This window comes from Natator depressus, chromosome 7, assembly GCF_965152275.1.
Source record: "Natator depressus isolate rNatDep1 chromosome 7, rNatDep2.hap1, whole genome shotgun sequence".
NCBI classification, from domain to species: domain Eukaryota; kingdom Metazoa; phylum Chordata; order Testudines; family Cheloniidae; genus Natator; species Natator depressus.
Window position 1 is genome coordinate 69,387,588 of NC_134240.1, and position 19,616 is coordinate 69,407,203.

General features: G+C 40.7%; 1 protein-coding gene across 4 annotated transcripts in view; it reads left to right on the forward strand.

Annotated features, from left to right (window-relative positions):
• NRG3 (neuregulin 3) overlaps positions 1–19,616 on the forward strand; it is an 877,122-nt gene that overhangs the window by 97,087 nt on the left and 760,419 nt on the right. The window lies entirely within an intron of this gene.

The following is a 19,616-nucleotide window of genomic DNA, read 5'->3' on the forward strand; positions in this document are numbered from 1 at the left end:
CATACAAATATCACTTTTCACAGCAGCAGACTTACTCAGTCCTGGCAAGCCCAGGGACAAATTAAGCCTTGGATGGGGAGGTCAGTAGGGGGAAAGTGCAGGGGGGGAATGCATGACGGGCCAGTGGAGGCAGCGGGGTGGGGAGGATGAGCCCTGCAGCTGGGAGTTGGAGGCCTATGGTCATAGCCTGCTGCCTGTCACTCCAGGGCTGGAGCCCAACCCTACACCTCCAGGAAGGTGGGGAACTCACTAGCTGCCTCCTCCTCCAGCATTTGTCTCCAGAGCGGGGCAGAGACCACTGCTTTGCCCCCTCCCCCATCACTGCCCAGGAGACCGTGGCTGCAAGAAAAGCCCTTGGTGGCTGCATGCGGCCACAGTGGCTGCATTTGAGAAACACTGGACTAGGTGGCTTTTAGTTTGACGGTGGTTTCTTCAATAACTGTCTGGTCATATACTGTACATTCATCCATTTTTGATCTATTTGCATTTGTCCAAAGGCAACAAGTGGGTGGGAGCTAGGACACTTAAGGTAAGTGTACACTGCAGCTAGGAGCATGTCTCATAGCCCAGCTAGACCAACTTACACAAGTTGGCTAAAAATAATAGTGTGGATGTTGCAGCTTGAGTGGCAGTTCTAGTTAGCCACCTGTGCTTGGCTGTCCCAAACCACCGCCCAGGCTGCAATGTCTACGCTGCTTTTTCTAGCATACTAGCTTGAGCAGAGTTAGTGTCAGTCTGTCTACCACAGTTGGGAGGCATGCTTCCGGCTGCAGTGTAGACATACCCTTGGGGTGAAACTGAGGCCCCACTGAAGTCAATGGTAATCCTTCCATTAATTTCAGTGAAGCCAGGATTAAACCCCACCTCCTGGGCCTATTTCAAATCCATGGCAATATTTCATAATATGAAGTTTTAAAATTGGGATAATTTTAGCATGAACATTGATACATTTATCCAATTAGTGTTTCATCCCCAAAATGAAGTATTCATAATTGTGTTCACCTGACTATAAGGGAAGCTAGCACTAATGTCTAAAACAAAGATCCTTAGGGAAACTTTGGAGAATATCTTAACTGAACCAAATATTGTTAGTTCATACATAGCCTAGGGAAGTAGTGAATGGAAGTTCTTATAGAATTGGATTGAGATGTTCAAAACTGACTTGGGGATTTAGACACATATAGCTCCCATAGAAATGTCTGTGAACTGTGTGTCAAAATTAGAACTGGTTGGGAATTTTTCAAAGAAATGTCTGTCAGAAAATTCAGATTCATTGAAACTGAAACTTTTTCTGAGATCATATGTTTCTGTGAAAGCTTTGTCAAGAAATAATTCTTGGATCCGGATGGCATTTCTCATCAAAACAAGAGAAAGAAAGGGAGACCTCTCATTCTAAAATAGCCAATAGCCCAGGGCCTAGGACACTCACCTGAGATGGTAGACAGGTTCAAGTTACCTGTCTACCACATCCTAGGTGAGTGCCCTAACTGCCGGGTTACTGGTGCATGCTCTTGCTAGCTTGCTCATATTTTGTCTCCCCTCTCCTTCACCCCCCAAAAAAAGAAAGGCTGAAGGTTTGAGTTCCATCCTGATGTAGAATGGGTACATTCAAAACAGCACACATGGTGAAGTTGAGTGTAATTTTTTTATAGAAGTTTATCGAACACATCATTACAGTATATACCAATCGTGGATCCTTAGAATTGAAAGAAGGTCTATGCAATTAAAGTTTTATTTGTTTTTGGTTCCTACTGTAGGCAGAATAAGTAGATTAGGATTTGATAATGAAGACATTCATGCATATGCTAGTCTTTATAGTACCATAATGTCTGCAGCAAGCAACAGTATCAGACGCTTTGCCTAAGTTATTTATTTCTTTACCATCACCGCAAGAAGTCTTTTCCTACTTTTATAATAAAAAAAACTTTTAATAAAAATAAAAAAATTAACTTTCATTGCTAACTTCTAGATGAAAAATATTTTTTCTCTATGCCACCCTTAAGCTGTTATGGCTCAAAAAGCAGGTGCCATTCTTTTTTCCAATAGAAAAAGGTTTTCAGTGTTTTAAAAACTGGTATAGAGCCAAACTCTCTCTATACATCTTCCTACAAAGTAATCTGCCAATATATCTTTGTCAAGCAATGAAATGCATGAAAGTTAAAGCAGATACTGTGACATGACTGTAGATTACTATATCTGGTCACTGATACACGCACAAGCACAAACAGTGGACTTCAGCTGTCATTATTACTGGCAGCACAAATATAGTTTGAAGACATGAAATATAATAATGGTAATAATTTCCAGAGTCCATTCTCCCATCAGAGTATAAGGATAACTTTCATGTTATATGCACGCATCAAAAGAACCCATTCCTTAGGGCCATATGGTTTTCTTAGTCTGCTGTATGTATAGCATTCCTCTGGCATCATATGAAAAGTTCCAGCAAAACATATTCTGATCAAAATAAAAGACAAATATTTGCATATAAACACTGCACAGACTGAATTCATCAGTTGCTTCTGTCAAGACAGTAATTTATAGATTAATTTTAAATCTGTTTGGAAATATTTTGTTTGTTGATTAGTTATTGGTGTAAAATCACAGTAAAGGTAAGCAAAACAATGTCAGGAAAGATCAGAGGTGAAAGTAAGCTGGTATGGGCTGGTACGGCGTACTGGTGGTAAAGTGATGGCTGGTACACAGCCGACGTTAACGTGCTGCCACTGCAGGGCCTCTGTTGGGGAGGAAGGGGGGACAAAAGGGGCAGCTGCCCTGGGGCCTGGCAATTTAGAATGGCCTGGGGCACTTGGCAGCAGCCAGAGCCCTGGGCCCTTTAAATTGTGGCTGGAGCCCCAGGCCTTTTTAAATTTGCTACTGGAGCCCTGGGCAATGTGGGCTGGGCAGTGCTGAAGGGCTGGCTGAGGGGTCTGGCCCCAGCCCTGCCCCTTCTGCCTGAGTCCCCGCCCCTTCCGGGGGCCCAGAGGCTCCCCCCCTTGCCCAGGAGCCCGGCTGACCTGCATACCGGTAAGTCTTCTAAGTTACTTTCACCCCTAGGAAAGATGTAACCCAGTGTGCGTTCAGAGGAGCATACATACTGCCTCCAGGGCCTCTGAAGGGAGTGTGATCACTGTCAGCCTTTGCCACAGTTGAAGGGGGAGAGGTGTAGCATGAACTCCTCTGGTATAGTCCTCCAGGTGGTTGCTGGTGAGATGGCCGATGCACTGAAGATTGAACCATGGAGCACCCAGATCTAAAAGCATGAGATGGTACTGCTTGAGCTAAAGCTCCATCACTGGAACAGTAACAGTTGAATTCTCTGCCTATTGGACATGGGGGAAACCTATAACACACCCTCAAACTTTGGTTACACTACTGTATAGGGGATACTGGGAAAAACTGACGCATCCCACTCTCACATCTGTCATGTGGCATTATGCGCTGCTGTTCCCAGCCTTGAGTATGGGGAGTGCAGGCAGACCCACTAATGACCAGGCTCCCTTCTGTGTATGTATACTGCTTGAGAGAAGAGCACAATAATTATGGACAGCCATACATTAATTTGTCCTAGGTCTCCACTCTGCAGTTTTATATTTAGCTTTACTTTTTTTCTCCTCAACTAATCTTCTGGATAATTTCCTACACCTCCTGATCCTGACTGGGAATGAATAGAGTTTGAAGTCTTTATTTATCGTAGCATGTGCTATCTTCTAATGTTGTCTTTAGGTGTCAACAATAGCTTACCTTTTTTCTTACTGGACAGACATGTCAAGGATTTGGTCCCTGGACAGCTGTGTGTTGCAGATACCACAAAGCTGAACTATCCACTTAAAAATGTGTATAGCATACAGATGGGAGAGCTGTCAGTGTATACCTAGAGCTGGCAACTTTATATGTACGAAAAATAATGTTAGCTTTATGTCATCCTTATAAAAGTGAAATGAAGCTGAAAGAGTGAAACACAATGACAAATGATTGTGTTACATTATTTAATAAATAAATAAATTTGTTAGTCTCTAAGGTGCCACAAGTACTCCTTTTCTTTTTGCGAATACAGACTAACACGGCTGCTACTTTGAAAACTGTCATTATTTAATATTTCTCCCTCTATTCACATTCATCACAATACTATTTTTGTTTTGTTTTTATGTGGTCACTAATGTGTGATATGATTGGAAGAGTTCCTATAGGGTGCGTGTTGCAACTGTGCACATCAGGGATCCTAACTATATAATACTTTGAATAATACTGGACTTGATCTTGGGACAAGAACTTGTCATCCTTCAAAATGGGAATTCTTAAGTAATCAATATAATTAATACATAATCTATAGATCAGGTACAGATTTCATTATCTCAGTGTAATACACATAATGTTAAATTATGTCTCATCTTAGGGCCAGATTCTGTCACCCTTACTCACCTTGAGTAGAACCTCACCCTGAGTAGTTCTACTCACTACAAAGCACTTTTCAGTATAAATAAATATGGCAAAATCTGGTTTTAGATAAGTAGAACAGTTCTTTCATTTCTGCTATTGTAACAGAAAAAAACTTGGTCCATTTTGTTAACCGTTAGATGAATTATGCATTTGCTGAGGTATCTGTAGCAGCTGTCCAGCTTAATATACTGGCTTCATAATATCATAGTGGTTCTCTTGGTCTCATAAATAAAAGGAATGATTCTGATTGTTGAATCTACTTTAAAATGGAGTATGGAAGCAATATTGGTGGTCAGCTGTATGCAGTGAATAAATTGAATGTCTGAGGTTGATATTGAGTGAAGTAAGTTTTTTGGTTTTCATAAAGAAAACACTTAGCTCCATAATAGATATATGTACTGATTTGTTTGAAAATGTTGAATTTAGAGATACTGAAGTCTCTTTGAATAACAATGAGCCTTCAGTCAACCCACCTTTTCTAACTTTGCAAAAATACTGATTTGACCAAGAAATGTCACTGCAAATTACATTACATACTTAGAGTAAACAAAAAATCTTCTACCTTCCATAGTTACTTGCTCCAAGGCCCCACTCCCTCAAACAATTAATGCACTTATTAATCATGCTCATGTGAGTTAACACATTGACTTCATTGGAGCCAGGTTTTTACCCAATGGGAATCTTGCCACTGGCTTTGGTGTGGCTAATTGTTACCCAATGATTTAAAAGGGACTCTTCATATGCTTAAAGTTAGACATGTACGTTGTTTAACAGATTCTAACCCTGAAGGTTTTTCCACATGAGTGCTCCCCCGAGCCTGCACTGAGCCTTGTTGAAATCAGGGGAGGGAGGGGCACACAGGCACTGGGGTCTAACCAGCATGGAACCACATAAGGAACAGGGCCATAGTGTAGATGCATTGGGGTATAAAGTTTTGATCCTGCAAGGTGCAGAGCACCCTCAACTCTCATTAAAGTTTGTTGGAGTCAAGGGTATTTAGTGGGTCGTATGCGTGCTCAGTACATTGTGTAACCCACACACTTCCTGGGTGTGGTGTTCTGTCTCATCGAGTGGCATTGAGACCACTTAGAGAGAGATTAATGAGACTGCTCTACAGCCTTAGCTAATAGGCATATGGTTTTTAGCTCCTGCAGTACAGGCTCATGCATTTAGCTCCAGAGGTCCCAGGTTCAATCCCAACCATGGTCTGTTGGTGTTACAATTGAAGGATTGACTAAATGGAGTCAGTTTAAAATAGCCTCTTACTCCTTACAGGACAATTTTCAAGCCGATTGAATGAACTGTAAAATGTACAATTGTCCATTAACCATTCCTTATTCTTAAAAAGAAATATATATTGCTAACATAAATTTGACTAAAGCACAATAACAAAGTATTTTTGAATTATTAAAAAGGTCTTGAACTTGAGCAAAATACCTTACTGGTACTCTAAGTGGCTTACAGAGGTTTCACCTTCAAAGAGTTAAAAATGTGAAGCTGTGCAACGAAAAAGGTTATCATTGATTTATGCTTGTTTCCTTTTTCTAAATATTACCTTTAACTAACATTTTAATACTTCTCTCTCGCGCGTGCACACACACACTTATTTCTGTTCAACCCAGCCTCTTTCTGTTTACTGAATCCAATCGATTAACATTCAGAATCATCCTCAAATCCGTATAGAAAATCCATCTTTTTCACATTCGCTACTTTAATTGGAGCAAACCTATATTTTTAAATATGTCAGTTGCTTTGGTTTGAATCATTCTCCACCTTTCCCAAACTAACCACTACAGGAGCTATAACTTGTTAATCAGCATTAAATCTGTCAAATAAAAGGCAAAGAAAAATAGGGCTGAATCCTGCCCTGAGTCTATGTACAACATTTTTGAACTTATCCCTTCATCATGCTAGGAAGACTACCTACTAACACACACCAGGATGCATACATCCCAGAGAGGACACAGTCAATTCATTAGATGGCAGATGCACACATCTTTATCTGGATGGGCAGCTAAGTTTACCCCAAAGCTCCGCCTTGTGGGAACCTGTCAGTAGGATTCCTTTGGAAGAAGATGCACTAGGAAGCAATTATGTTGTTCTTTTTTCTAGCTAGAGCTAGATTTGACCTATATTTAGGTTTGCATGCCAATGACAAAACTCCTGTTGACTTCAGTGGGGCCAGAATTTCACCCTAGGCATTTATACTCATCCCAAGGTTCAGGGCATTATTATTTATGCATATCTCACACAAGACTATGTTTGATCTTTGAGCGTCAGACCTTGTATGTACTGGCCTAGTGAAATCCTAACCCTGTTGAAGTCAATAGCATTTTGCCACTGACTTTAATAGGTCCAGAATTTCATCCAAATTTTTATATATACTAGGAAAACCATCACAATCAAATTTAATTTTGATCTACAAGTGATTTCAGTAGAATTTGAGCAGATGCTCTTTCTATGTAGCCAAAGGGAACATATTTCTTCCACAGATTCTCCTTATTTGTCTGGAATATTCATTTGGGACTGTGTACTCTCTGAGCCTTTCTTTTTTGCATTTTCATTGGTTTAGTTATAACATTGAATTCCCCCACCAAGCTGTGCAAAACAACATCAAAACTCCAACACTTTATCTCCCTCAAACTTGAGTGCTCATATTAGTCAGTCCATGTGTTTAGGTCTTCAGAAGACAAATAAATGGATTTTATTCTGAAAAGCATATTATATATAATAAAGCTGGTCTAGTAAACGATACAGTTAGGACTCAGTAATGCCAAACCTAAATGTTCAAAAATCATGCGACTGGCTAAAATGCCATGAGATTTAAAAACAAATAATATTGGGTTCAATTTATTTATCTTCTGACTTTTAAAACTTTCTTTGTAACTAAGATGGCTAGAAACAAAAACAAAGCAGCTGACAGTCTCACATAGTTACATGATTCCATATACACTAGTTAGTTGTGCTGGCTGGTGCACTCAGGGAATAGAGTCCTATCACTGCCCACTTCCTGACTTATGGAAAAGGGAGTAAATGGATGAACAGCATGTTTTACCTTTGCACACCTGGACCCAGGTTCCAAGTAGCCCATGCAGCTGTTTCACTGCACCACACAGGCATACAGATTGCATCTACCCCTTATTTTCTGTACCATCGCAAACACATTGCAACAATCAACTAATATTTTGTATTTTACCATATAGGTCATTTCCTTTTACTTTTGGCATTTCAACCAGCTGGGAAGATGACACTAGACTGGTCAGTTTCACTTCACTTCGGTTTCTAATTAATTTCTGTCTCTTCATATGACATGCTGACCCAATACTCTTTAAATAATTAAAGACAAGCTTATCATTAACTTTAACTGGGAAAGCTTTTCCATGCACAATGCCCCCATTATAATTATATGCAATAAGTGGAACTGATGATGGAGGTTAGGGTTGAGGGCTCTGATCAGCAGTTTAGGTGATACTGGGGTTTTTGGATGATTAAGAAGGAATCTGGCCAGCTTTTTTCAATGTGTTGCTTCTTTCTATTTAGCTACTATTAAATAATTACTACCTCTTGCATTAAACCTCTGATTGTTAATTGGAAATTTTAAAATACCTTTAATATGATTTGAGTAGCCAAGAACAGTTTTTACTTCTTTGCCCTGAGAATATAATTATAACTTGTTCATGTTTTACTTAAATTCTTTAGGCAAATGAATGTGTCTATTTGAAAGGTCTCATTCCTGTAACATTTTTGGTCCTGTGTGCACTGGATTTTAAACAGACTGGGAACTCTGTTTACACTTGGTTTTAGTAGTTAATACTATATATCCTTATTATTGTTAGCCTAATGCTCGAAGGCTACAGCTGAGAGCAAGGGCAATTGTGCTTGCACTGAACATACACATAGCAAATTGAACTGCTCAATGTTGTTCCAATAATTTTTATGAAAAAATGGAAAAGCCTGGAAATTCTGATGAGAAAAATCACAGAATATTTTTGTTTTGTTTTTTCAACCAGCTATAGAGTTTCTCAAGATTTGAGAGGTTTCTTTTTGGGGGATCATTGACATTTTGAAAATGCAGACAAATTTAAAAATAATTGAAACATGTTTTACAATTTTTCGGTTTCTTTTTCTACCCGTTCTAAGGGCTTAGAGTTTAAACAGGTCAGACAGATGAATGGAAGGAGAAAGGAAGTATTATCATTTTCACTTTATAGATGGGGAAAATTGAGGCACAGAGGTAATCAATCACTTGCCAAAGGTTGCACAGGAAGTGTGTGGCAGAGCTTCCCCAGAGCCACAGGCAGCTGCCACCGGAGGCTTTCACAAATTAGATTCCCCAGCACAGAATTGTTCCTGAGGAAAATTAATAAATCCCAGGCTGTATTAAATTACAGGCCGGGGGGAGCTGGCCCCAGGCCTCCATAGGGGACGGGGGCTGGCCACTTCCTGCGGCAAGTGGAGTGACCCAACCCTAACCTGCTCTGCTCCCTAGGCTCGCTGGCTTCGCGGCTGGGAGCCAAGGGAGCGGAGCAGGCTGGAGCTGGGTCACTCCACTTCCCACAGGAAGTGGCCAGCCCCCATTCCCCCATGGAGGCCTGGGGCCAGCCCCGTGGAGGCCGCAGGGGCTGCATAAGGCACCAAAATAGCTAGGGAGGGCCCTGCCTGAGCTCCTGGCCTGGGAGGCTCGCCCCCGGGCCCCCGCTGTCCTCCCTCCCCCGCAGCATCAGCTCACTCCGCTGGCGCAACGCTCTGGGCGGCCGGGCCGCCCAGTTGCAGAGCCGCAGCCTGACCCGGTGCTCTGGGCGGTGCGGCTGTAGCGCCTCCAGGCAGCGCGTTAAGGGGGTGGGGGGGAGGTTGGATAGGGGGTGTGGTCGGGGCGGTCAGAGGGTGGGGAACAGGGGCGTTGGATGGGGCGGGGGGGGGTGATCAGGAATGAGAGGAGGGGTTGGATGGGGCGGTGGGGGCAGTCAGGGGTGGGAGGTCTGGGGGTGGTCAGGGCACAGGGAATGGGGGGGTTGGATGGGGCAGGATTCCCGGGGGAGCCGTCAGGGGGCGAGAAGCGGGGGGGTTGGATAGGAGGCAAGGGCTGGGCCACGCCTGGCTGTTTGTGGAGATGCAGCCTCCCCTCACCGGGCCTCCATACAATTTTGGAAACCCGATGTGGCCCTCAGGTCGAAAAGTTTGCCTGCCCCGGATTTAGCATCATGATTCTTCTTCTTTTCAACATTACCCACTGCTGCTCTATCTTCAGCTGGCATTGTTTGAAATCCTTTGCATTTCATAACCCAAATGATGACTTTGTAATAATCCCATCACTTTCCAGAACCCCATCTTCAAACCAGTGATTCCAGCAAATCACTTTATTTGCTATCTGTCCTGTGAGTTATTTCACAAGTGAGCAATTTTGGGTGAAGGAATAAATAATGAGTATCTCTTTTTTAAAAAATCTGGAAGTATGCATAGTTTATCCTACAATTGTTTAGACTTTTTCAGAGAAAATGCATAATTGAGCATTCCCTCCTGCTCCACCCACCCTAAGACCACTCCTTCTCCTATGCAGATCTCAAAAAGCGTTCATGCATTCTTAACACTACACTAAAACGAAGGTACTGTGATATAGGTTTATCAAAATCTGCGAACTTCCACTATGTCTCTAGTATATTTACCAGTAGCAATACGAATACCAATAATCCTGAAGTCAGTTGGTTTCAGTGAGCTTTGGATCTGACTGCAGGTTGTTTGCTCAAATAAAAGTAGAAATTGTTTTAATTAAATAGGGTGCAAGGGCACCATGACATACATGTTCACAAATTACTTTTGTATAACAAGCTTTATTGCTTCTAATAGTCACCAAACCACAAACACAATTCTTCATAGTGGAGAAAATTATCTTAAAACAGGCTTTCAAGTAACTTTTGTGTAAATGTAACAACTTTTACCAAATGCTTGGAAAAGTACATATATATCTATTTAATCCATGGATGCTTTCATTTCCTTTACTAAAGAGAGCCAGGTGCCTTTGATGAACCTTTTACTGTTACAAACATCCTTTGTTTCAAGGGAACACATTTCACAGTTGTCTTTGGCTAGGGCAATGAGGTGTATATCAATGCACGGCCTTTGCACTGGTAAAGATTCTTTCAAGAATACAATTCAGTAAACGACTTCTTGATTTTTTTGAAGCTTTTTGAAGTTAGTCTTGGCACTGCACAATCTCGGTTACAGCTGAAAATTAGGTAAAACAACATAGCAATTCCTGCTACTTTTCCAGAGTCTAACATATTGATGATAGTAAACATGACTTGATAAAGTGGACAGCACATGAGTTTACATGATCTCTGGCCTTTCTGTAATTTGTGACATTTCTGGAAACCATCTAGGATAATATATAATACAACAGTCTTTAAAATTTTCTGTTGTGATGCTGTTCTTCCAGCATACACACAACAATAAAACAATTCCCAGTTGGGATGCTATCCACATCCATTCAAATTAAAAAGGAACAAGTACTGGAGTACTGTGTCCAGTTTTGGGCCCCACACTACAAGAAGGATGTGGAAAAATTGGAAAGAGTCCAGCGGAGGGCAACAAAAATGATTAGGGGACTGGAACACATGACTTATGAGGAGAGGCTGAGGGAACTGAGGATGTTTAGTCTACGGAAGAGAAAAATGAGGGGGGATTTGATAGCTGCTTTCAACTACCTGAAAGGGGGTTCCAAAGAGGATGGCTCTAGACTGTTCTCAGTGGTAGCAGATGACAGAACAAGGAGTAATGGTCTCAAGTTGCAGTGGGGGAGATTTAGGTTGGTGTAGGGAGCCAGGGTGGCTCCTCTCCGAACCAGAGGGTAAAGAGCCACCCTCTGGGCCTGAGTGGGCGGTGCCAGGCCAAGCTTCCGCCAATCCCCGGAAGGGGAAGGGTGGGGCAGGAAGTACAAAGGGCGGGGCCCTCTGCCCAGTGAAGAGAGCACCAGGGAGGGAGACAGACACAGGCTGCTCCCTCACGATCCTGCTGCTGACCCAGGCGAAGCCCTGGGCAAGGAGGAGCCTTACCGGGGGGAAGGTCTGTGGCAACCAGGGCTGCCCGCAGCGGATTATCCGGAGGAACCAGGGCTGCCCGCAGCGGATTATCCGGAGGAACCGGGGCTGCCCACAGCGGATTATCCGGAGGAACTGGAGCTGCCCACAGCGGATTATCCGGAGGAACCAGAGCTGCCTGCAGCGGATTACCCGGAGGAGATGGAGGGACCGGAGCGACCCGCCTGAGAGAGACTGGGTAGGAAGTAGCCCAGGGGCCCAACTACACCGTGGGGTGGGTGTGTTTTGTCAGCGGGTGCGGATTGCCCCGCTGACCCAGTGGCGGGACCTTCGCCTCCCGCCGCTGTCAGGGCCCTGGGCTGGAACGCAGTGGAGTTGGGTGGGCCTGCGTTCCCCTACCCCGGCGCTCCCCAGCCTGAGGGGCCCGCTACTGACTCCGGCCGGCGCTCCCCGGCCTGAGGGGCCCGCTACTGACTCCGGCCGGCACACCTCCCCGCTAATTCCCCAACACCCAGGAGGTGGGGCCGAGGCCTGCCACGGAGGCCATTGCTCTCCATCGCCCCTAGGGGCTCGGAGGACCGACCGACACCTGTCACAGTTGGATATTAGGAAAAACTTTTTCACTATGAGGGTGGTGAAACACTGGAATGCATTACCTAGGGAGGTGGTGGAATCTCCTTCCCTAGAAGTTTTTAAGATCAGGCTTGACAAAGCCCTGGCTGGGATGATTTAGTCGGGGATCAGTCCTGCTTTGAGCAGGGGGTTGGACTAGATGACATCCTGAGGTCCCTTCCAACTCTGATATTCTATGATTGTGAGGCTATCTATTCATTGAATGCTGACCATATGTTTGAACAGGCCGATCTGGACGCTTGATCTTTACAAGGAGATCAGGGAGGATTTAGATGGATGATTTCCACAGACTCATTTGGAGGCTAAAGAGACAGAGTCAACTGGGAGGTCTACCCATGTGTCTCACAGACAGTAGAATGTAGCTGTTAGTGTTGTAACGTGAATGGATGTTGTAGCATAAAGAAATAATTTTGGTTAGTCGGACACTGCAATTATGAGGGATATATCATAAAAAAAAAAGAGTGAGGTGATAAAATCACTTACCACAGTAATGTGAGACTGTACACATTGTATTGCATGCAAGATTAGTTCTATGTCATCAAATAAGGGATCTCATCTAAGCAGCTTTAGTTAGTTTCGTGTTCTATAATGATTGACGGCAAATCCTCGCACATGTCCAGTCATTATGTCAGAGATTGGGTAATCAAGATTTGCAAGCTCTGAAACAAATCCCTTTAAAAAAACAAAACTAACCGCTTTTTTCCTCTGACTAGTATAAATAAATCATTTGCATTTGTTTGGATACCCAGTTCCACTAGTTCTAATGGGAAATATCTAGACTAAAAATGGGGTTTCTCATAATGTGCAGTGTTACTCAGGAAAGCGTGCCCTTATTCATATGAGCAGGAAGTGTTGGACTATTGGGCTAAAGCTGTATATAAAAATGAGTTGTTTTAAAAAGTTGCAACACAAGGGTCTACTTATGCAGCCATTTTGCACATGGAATTCCTTTTGAAATCAGTTGTGACTTTCTACACAGTTAATTGCAAGATTAGTCTGATTTCTACAGCATCTTTAATACTATGTGGTACTGAAACAGCTGAACTGAAGAAATATATTGCACATGGAAAAATATATTAGAATAAAAACTATTTGATTATTTTTCTCTTAGAGGCTTACATTATAGATGTCCTTGTAAATACCATGATTACGAGGAGGCTTTAGATACAAATCATTTTTTAAAATGATGACTGGGCTAAACCCCGAGCAACACTTTGAAAATAGACTATAGGGGCTGTACTGTTCTACACTGGCCCCAACTCAGAATGGTTCACAGTAAAGAACCAGAAATGTTGTTGAGGACAGAGCTGGAGTTTTTCACACTGGCTCATTCCATAGAATTCTTGCCTTTCATGATATGTATCAAAATACTCTGAGTAGCACCATGTGTTCCTGTGTAGTGAGAGATCAAGATTTGGGAGTTAAGGTTGGCCTTATTTCCCTAGATCAGTAGGGTGCTTGAGGTAACACCTGTATCTTCTGTGAAGAGTGAAGAAGTATAGCATTCTTCAGGAAGAATGAATGTTACTATGATGTCAAGTGCTGATTGTGGGGCAAGTCAAATGAGTAAATGGTGAAAGTCTTGGGGTTCCAATAGGGCTAGGAAAATGCAAAATGAGAGAAATAGGGGCCTGATTTAAAGCCCTCCGTAGTTAGTGGAAAAGCTCCCATTGACTTCAACCGTCTTTGGATCAGACTCAACATCCCACTTAAGAGTGCACCCGACAAGTGATGGAGGAAAAAAATGGTGTACGCTACCAAAAAGTGTGTCTCAGAAATGGCCCTCTTAAGTAAATATACCTGACTCAGATTGGGCATTTTAGGAAATTTCTCCCTTCTAAATGCTCTGGGTGTTCTTGACAAATCTAGTGATATTGGTGATGATATAATTTGATATGAATCATGATTCATTCCTTCTACAGAAACTTTTGCCATCACTGAAATATTTATGATGTCCAATAAATACTTTCCTTCTCATTTTGACGTTGAACCCAGATAGAGGTGGTTGAAAAAAATTGAATATTTTTTCGGAAAACAAGGGACACATTTGTCATGCAAAATTTTCCTCTCCACTTTCTCCCCCCACAACCATCCTTAAGTGTAGCACATACCTACACCAACAAACAATACTACTAGATATCCTTTTAAATGTAAATGAAATGTGAATGCATGCTAGTGGATTGTATGCTATCAGATAATTATATAGTTGTATCAGGTATATATTTGTCTCCCTTTTAAAATCAGGTACTGTTGCATAGTCCAATTCAGCAGTAATTTTTCTGAAAATATTTTGGCAGATTTGTGCATGGTTTTCTACATTAGTCGTAATTTCATGGTGCTAAAATAGAAATTTCTGGGGTAAAAATGCTATGCATAGACCCTGTACCACTGTATTTCTGCTTCTGAAAAGACAGAGAGGTGAACAGAATCCATTGAAAACACAATATATGTGGGATAGTGTTACAAATCTACTTATTCTTACTGGATTTTATTGGCGAGGTCTTACTTCTGTCAAGTCAAATGTCGCTTTCCAGCTGTGCTAAGTAAACATCCCACTTAAATGATTTCAGAAACATACTTCTGTCTGAAATATTTATAACTTTTTAGCTGTTATAGTTGCAAGTAATGCCTGAAGATTATTATTACTAAAAGAGATTGGAGAGAAATTAAAAAAAAATGTTTTTCTGTTTGTTTATCCATTTGACAGCACTTTATGTCCAGTAATTGTCAGTGTTCCCTTAGTCAGTTTACCCTCTTTGTGTGAGTACATAGAGGGTAAACTGACTAGCTAAGATGAGAAGTGAGAGTAATGTGTAAAATGAGGCTTTTAAAATACAAAACTGGCCTGAGGACTCATGGGAAGATACAGCAGATACAGTTCTGAACATATTTCTTTTTTTTTTTTTTTTTTTTTTTTTGGACTAGTGGTCAAATTCCCGCACCCCCAAACAAAACAACTTATTGTAAGAATGACCTACACAGAAAAATAATATTGGGCTTGACATATTACGGTTCCTGTTTTACATGTTTATCTATGTCTGAATATAGAGTGAAATATGAAAAGCAGACTCTTAGTTGGTCATTCTATGCTGGATATATGAGGAAAAATGCTATTTTCATGCTTCATTATTATTGTGCTTTTGAACTATTGAAAGTGTAAGCTTAAAAACAAAATTAAGAACGTACCAAGCCTACTGGTTTATAGCAAATCAACCACATATCCCTTTTTTTTTTCATTATACTAATACCCATCTATAAAAAAAAGAATTTTCCTTCGGAGTTCAGATGTGGTTAATTAATATCTCTTCTCTCCTTTAGAAATCTTGCATTACCTCTGTTATTTCATTCCAATGACTTTGTCAGCAAATAATGATAATGCATTACCATTGCAGGAATGTATGTGAACGCAAATCAACAACTTTTATTGATAAATACTTTTTTTTTCTATAGTGCCATATATGATGAATGCCTTTCTACTAGTTTGACAGTATATATTTTAAATTATTGGGGGGAGAAAAATATTGTAGCATAAACTTGAGATGCCCATTTTTGTCAGGCTTCAAGTCATACTCTCTGATATTCTTAGGTGAAAGAGAATAATTCTCATTTTTGGATGGCAAAGAAAGCACTGGAAACGTCATTCTAAAATTTTTCAAAACTAGGTTTCCCGCTGTTTGAATAGTAGTGCTTTATTAGTGTCCTGCCACATCTTGCATTTTGTGCAGGCACTTGTAAAGACCCTTGAAGGCAGTCAATGAAGAAGCCAGTAAGATCTTGAAAGCGAAAGGAGGGAATAAGGTGGCAGTAGGAGAATTCCATCTAAAAGTGGGGGTGGAGCACGGGAGGCTAATAGGGAAACTGTCAGCTAACTGTATTTTAGACTTTGGCTCATTAACAAAGTTTTGCTTAAAAAAGAATGTCCTGGGGTCATCTTAAGACCATTATTAGCAGAATGCAATTATGAAGTAAAGGCTTAAGAACATAAAGGACTTAGACATTAATATTAGATCAAAGCTTACTTTTGCTATATTTTAAATGGCTTTTCCAACTACAGAGCAAGAAAAGTGTTGTGGGCACAAAGAAGGTCCGGAAATTACTTTTGATCCATATTTTGGTCCATACTATATTTTACTCAAATATGAATTAAAAAGCTCTTTAATTTGCAAAGAAGATAACTTTTGTTTGATATGCCAGTGACTGTGGACTTCAGGATTGTCTAAGCCTTGGTAAGGAGCCACGCAGTAACAGTATTTAAAATTCATTCATGTGCCGCGAAGTTTTTAAGGTACATGCTTTAAAGAAACGTACTTACTACTGACTTATTGAAATAAGTAGCCAAAACGATGCTCTTATTTTGCAATATTGCAGCACAGCCACAAATGTGTTTCATTTGTATGTTCTTTACCCAGTTTGTTAGAGGATTAATAGCTGCATGATTTGGCAAGATTTTGATGTTCAGTAAGGTTTTTAAGCACTTTTATAACATGAAGCATCAGAATAATTCCATTCACATCTCACAAACATTGGGGCTGCTCATGTGCCTCAGGGTAAGCACATATTTAAGTACCTTGAGGCCATAATGATTAAACTGTGGCCTTGTATTTGTCTCTCACATGTACAGGCAATATAGACTTATCCCAGCTTGCTCTTGGAAATCTCACAGTGGTCTCTAGTATCTTGATTATGTGATCAGGAAGTTCCGTAGTGGAGGATAGTTTCTTTGTTGGAAGGTTGGAGCTGATTTCCTATATACTAAGGGAGGTGGGGAGATCTTGTGTGTTTATTTCTTATGAACGGATGGTCACTGCTCCTGTTGTTTCGAGGTAGGAATGCTCTGGTGTCAGTCACTTGGATATGGTTGCTATTCTCATAATTTTATTTTTAATTCTAGTCCAGCTGAGCCTTTTTCTTGTGTGGGTTTGGCTGTGTTTTGTTTGCATTATGTTTTTCCTTTTTTTTTTTTTTTTTTTGCATTTGGTTTTAGGGTTACTGGTAAGGTATACACATCTTTCTTTTTTTTTCTTTCTTTTTTTTTTTTTTAAGATAACTTGAAATAAAGTATTGCCAAAATCAGCACTATTTCCCCCCCATATTATTCTGGCACAAAGATATTAACTGTTTAATGCCTGTATGTAAAAGGCCATTGGTGTTACCTCATAGTGGCGGTATGAATCTGAACTGATATTACATTAAGTAGGGTAGGAGTGGCATCATGGAATGTAACTCCCAAACATAAAACTAATTACATTACAATTTGTGGGACAAATTGTGGTTCACTTAGTACAGACAGCAGCATCTTATAAGGGAATTGCCTGGAGCCTTATTACACCTTTGTGCCAGCTACGTGCTTCATGGATAGCAGTGCATAAGAGGATGCAGGCTCCACAGACATGCTACTTCGCCCTGGTGTAGGTGGGTGTGAGGGGATGGGGTATGGCTTTGCTCCTCCTCTCGCCTCAGTCACATAGCAACCATGCAGCAATATAGATCCAGTGCCATTTACTCCTCCTCTGGATGAGTGGGGGAGTTGGGAAGGAGACTGTGACACACTCTGCCAGGCTGACATTTGTTTAGGTCAGATTGTTGTTTCACAATCTAGTTTTATGTAAATTTGTTTTATTTGTAAATTGTTTTTAAAATGACTGTTGCCATGGTAGCCAAGAATGCCAATAAACATTGACCTCTAGGCCAGCATTCCATCCTAGATCTGTATAATGGATTTTTTGCTAAGAGTAGAAAATTAGGGGTTCTCTATTCTGCAGAACACTTGGGAAGAGAATGATCATCTTGTTGCCCTGCCAATTTTTCTCCTTGTTTGTCATAAAGTTAATTATCTGGACCACAGCTGATTCATTCTACAGTGTGAGAACAATTGGGTTGAGGGATGTTTTTTCATTGGGAATATTTTTCAAATTAGATTTAAATCCAAGATTCTGACTGCATGGAATCATTAAAGGCCTGATTCTACAGGGTACTAAGCACCTTTGATTCCTCTGAGAGCCTGACTCTGATGCTATGCTTTCACTTCCAAAAATGTTGGTGTTTTTTAATGCAGGATAAGGAATGTGTGTTAACTATCTGGCTGTAAATTCCTAGCTGAGACAAGATACAGGTTGTTTTTACCATGATGCACTTCGGTAAGGTCCAGTGCAGGTGGGAGTATAATGTTCACCTCACCTAGATGTATTACGATAAAAATTACCTGTGCCTTGTCTTCACTAGGATTCTATAACAGACAGGTAACTCACGTTGTTATCTTGCTGTTTTTTCTTTAAAAATAAATAAATCTTTTTTGACAGTGAAGACACAGCCTGAGAAATGCTGAATAACTCTCATTCCCATACTTCATTGGGTGGCAGGTTCCCAGTACCTCCTACAATAGTAAACTCTAAAGGTACTATGACACTTGGCTATGATTTTAGAAAGCGTTTTCTATTCTGTTTGGTTATATACTTCTATTCTTATAATCAATAACACTGTAAAACACAATGGATGTCATTTCATTAAAGTGAACAGCTGTAACTAGCTCAGTAACAAGTGTTTCAATTACTTAAATAATTTAGAAGAATATCTGAGAGTTGAATATCTGTTCTGTTTGCATGTTAAAAATTTGAAGGCGTATTCCTCTGCAATGTCACTTCAAATTAATTACATTAGAAAAGAGCATTATCTGAAGGTGTCAGTTACTGGAATCAGCAGTGAAAAGGTTAATGGTAGCATTTAAATAGTAATGATGATGATTGTGTTTGTTTTAATAACCTATTGAGATTAATGGAGTAGAGCCGGGTGGGAAATGTTTCTCTCCATCCATGAGAATTTTTGAGATGTCAACAGATTTTTGTGTCCCCAATCAGGATGAAAAGTCAAAATCTCAAAAAATGCAATGTTGGGGCGGGAAGAGAAATTGGGTCAATCCAAAACATTTGGTTTCAATAAATTGGAAATGTTTCATTTAGATTTTGACTTTTTTATATTTTACTTTTTTTATTCTCCATTAATTTTATTTCTGAAAGAAAAGTTATTTTGAATAAAAAAAAAAACCCTCAACTTTCCATTTTGAAAATGTCAAAACGGGATGTTTTGACAATGTCATTAAAAACATTGTCTCAATTTTTTCAAAACAGGAAATATATCTAAGCCAACGCTTTCCCACCAACAGTTTTGGTATCGGTGATGTGGCTTTTTCTGACCCTCGCCCCACCAAAAAAAAAAAAAAAACCCTAAAAATTGCCAACCAGCTCTAGAGTGGAGAAACTTCACACTTTTCTCAGAATTAGTGTATCACTCAGTGAATGACGTTTTATTCCCAACCAGAAGGCCAGTCAGGATCTCAAAGTGGTTTACAAATATCGGTGAATTAAGCTTTGCAACATTCCTGTGATACAGGGAGCTCTCACTATCCTCATTTTACAGATGAGGAAACTGAAGCTTAGATAGGGTAAGACATTCTCAATGCCAAACAATAAATGCGTGACAGAGTCAGGTATGTTCTCACCAAGTCATTTTGCA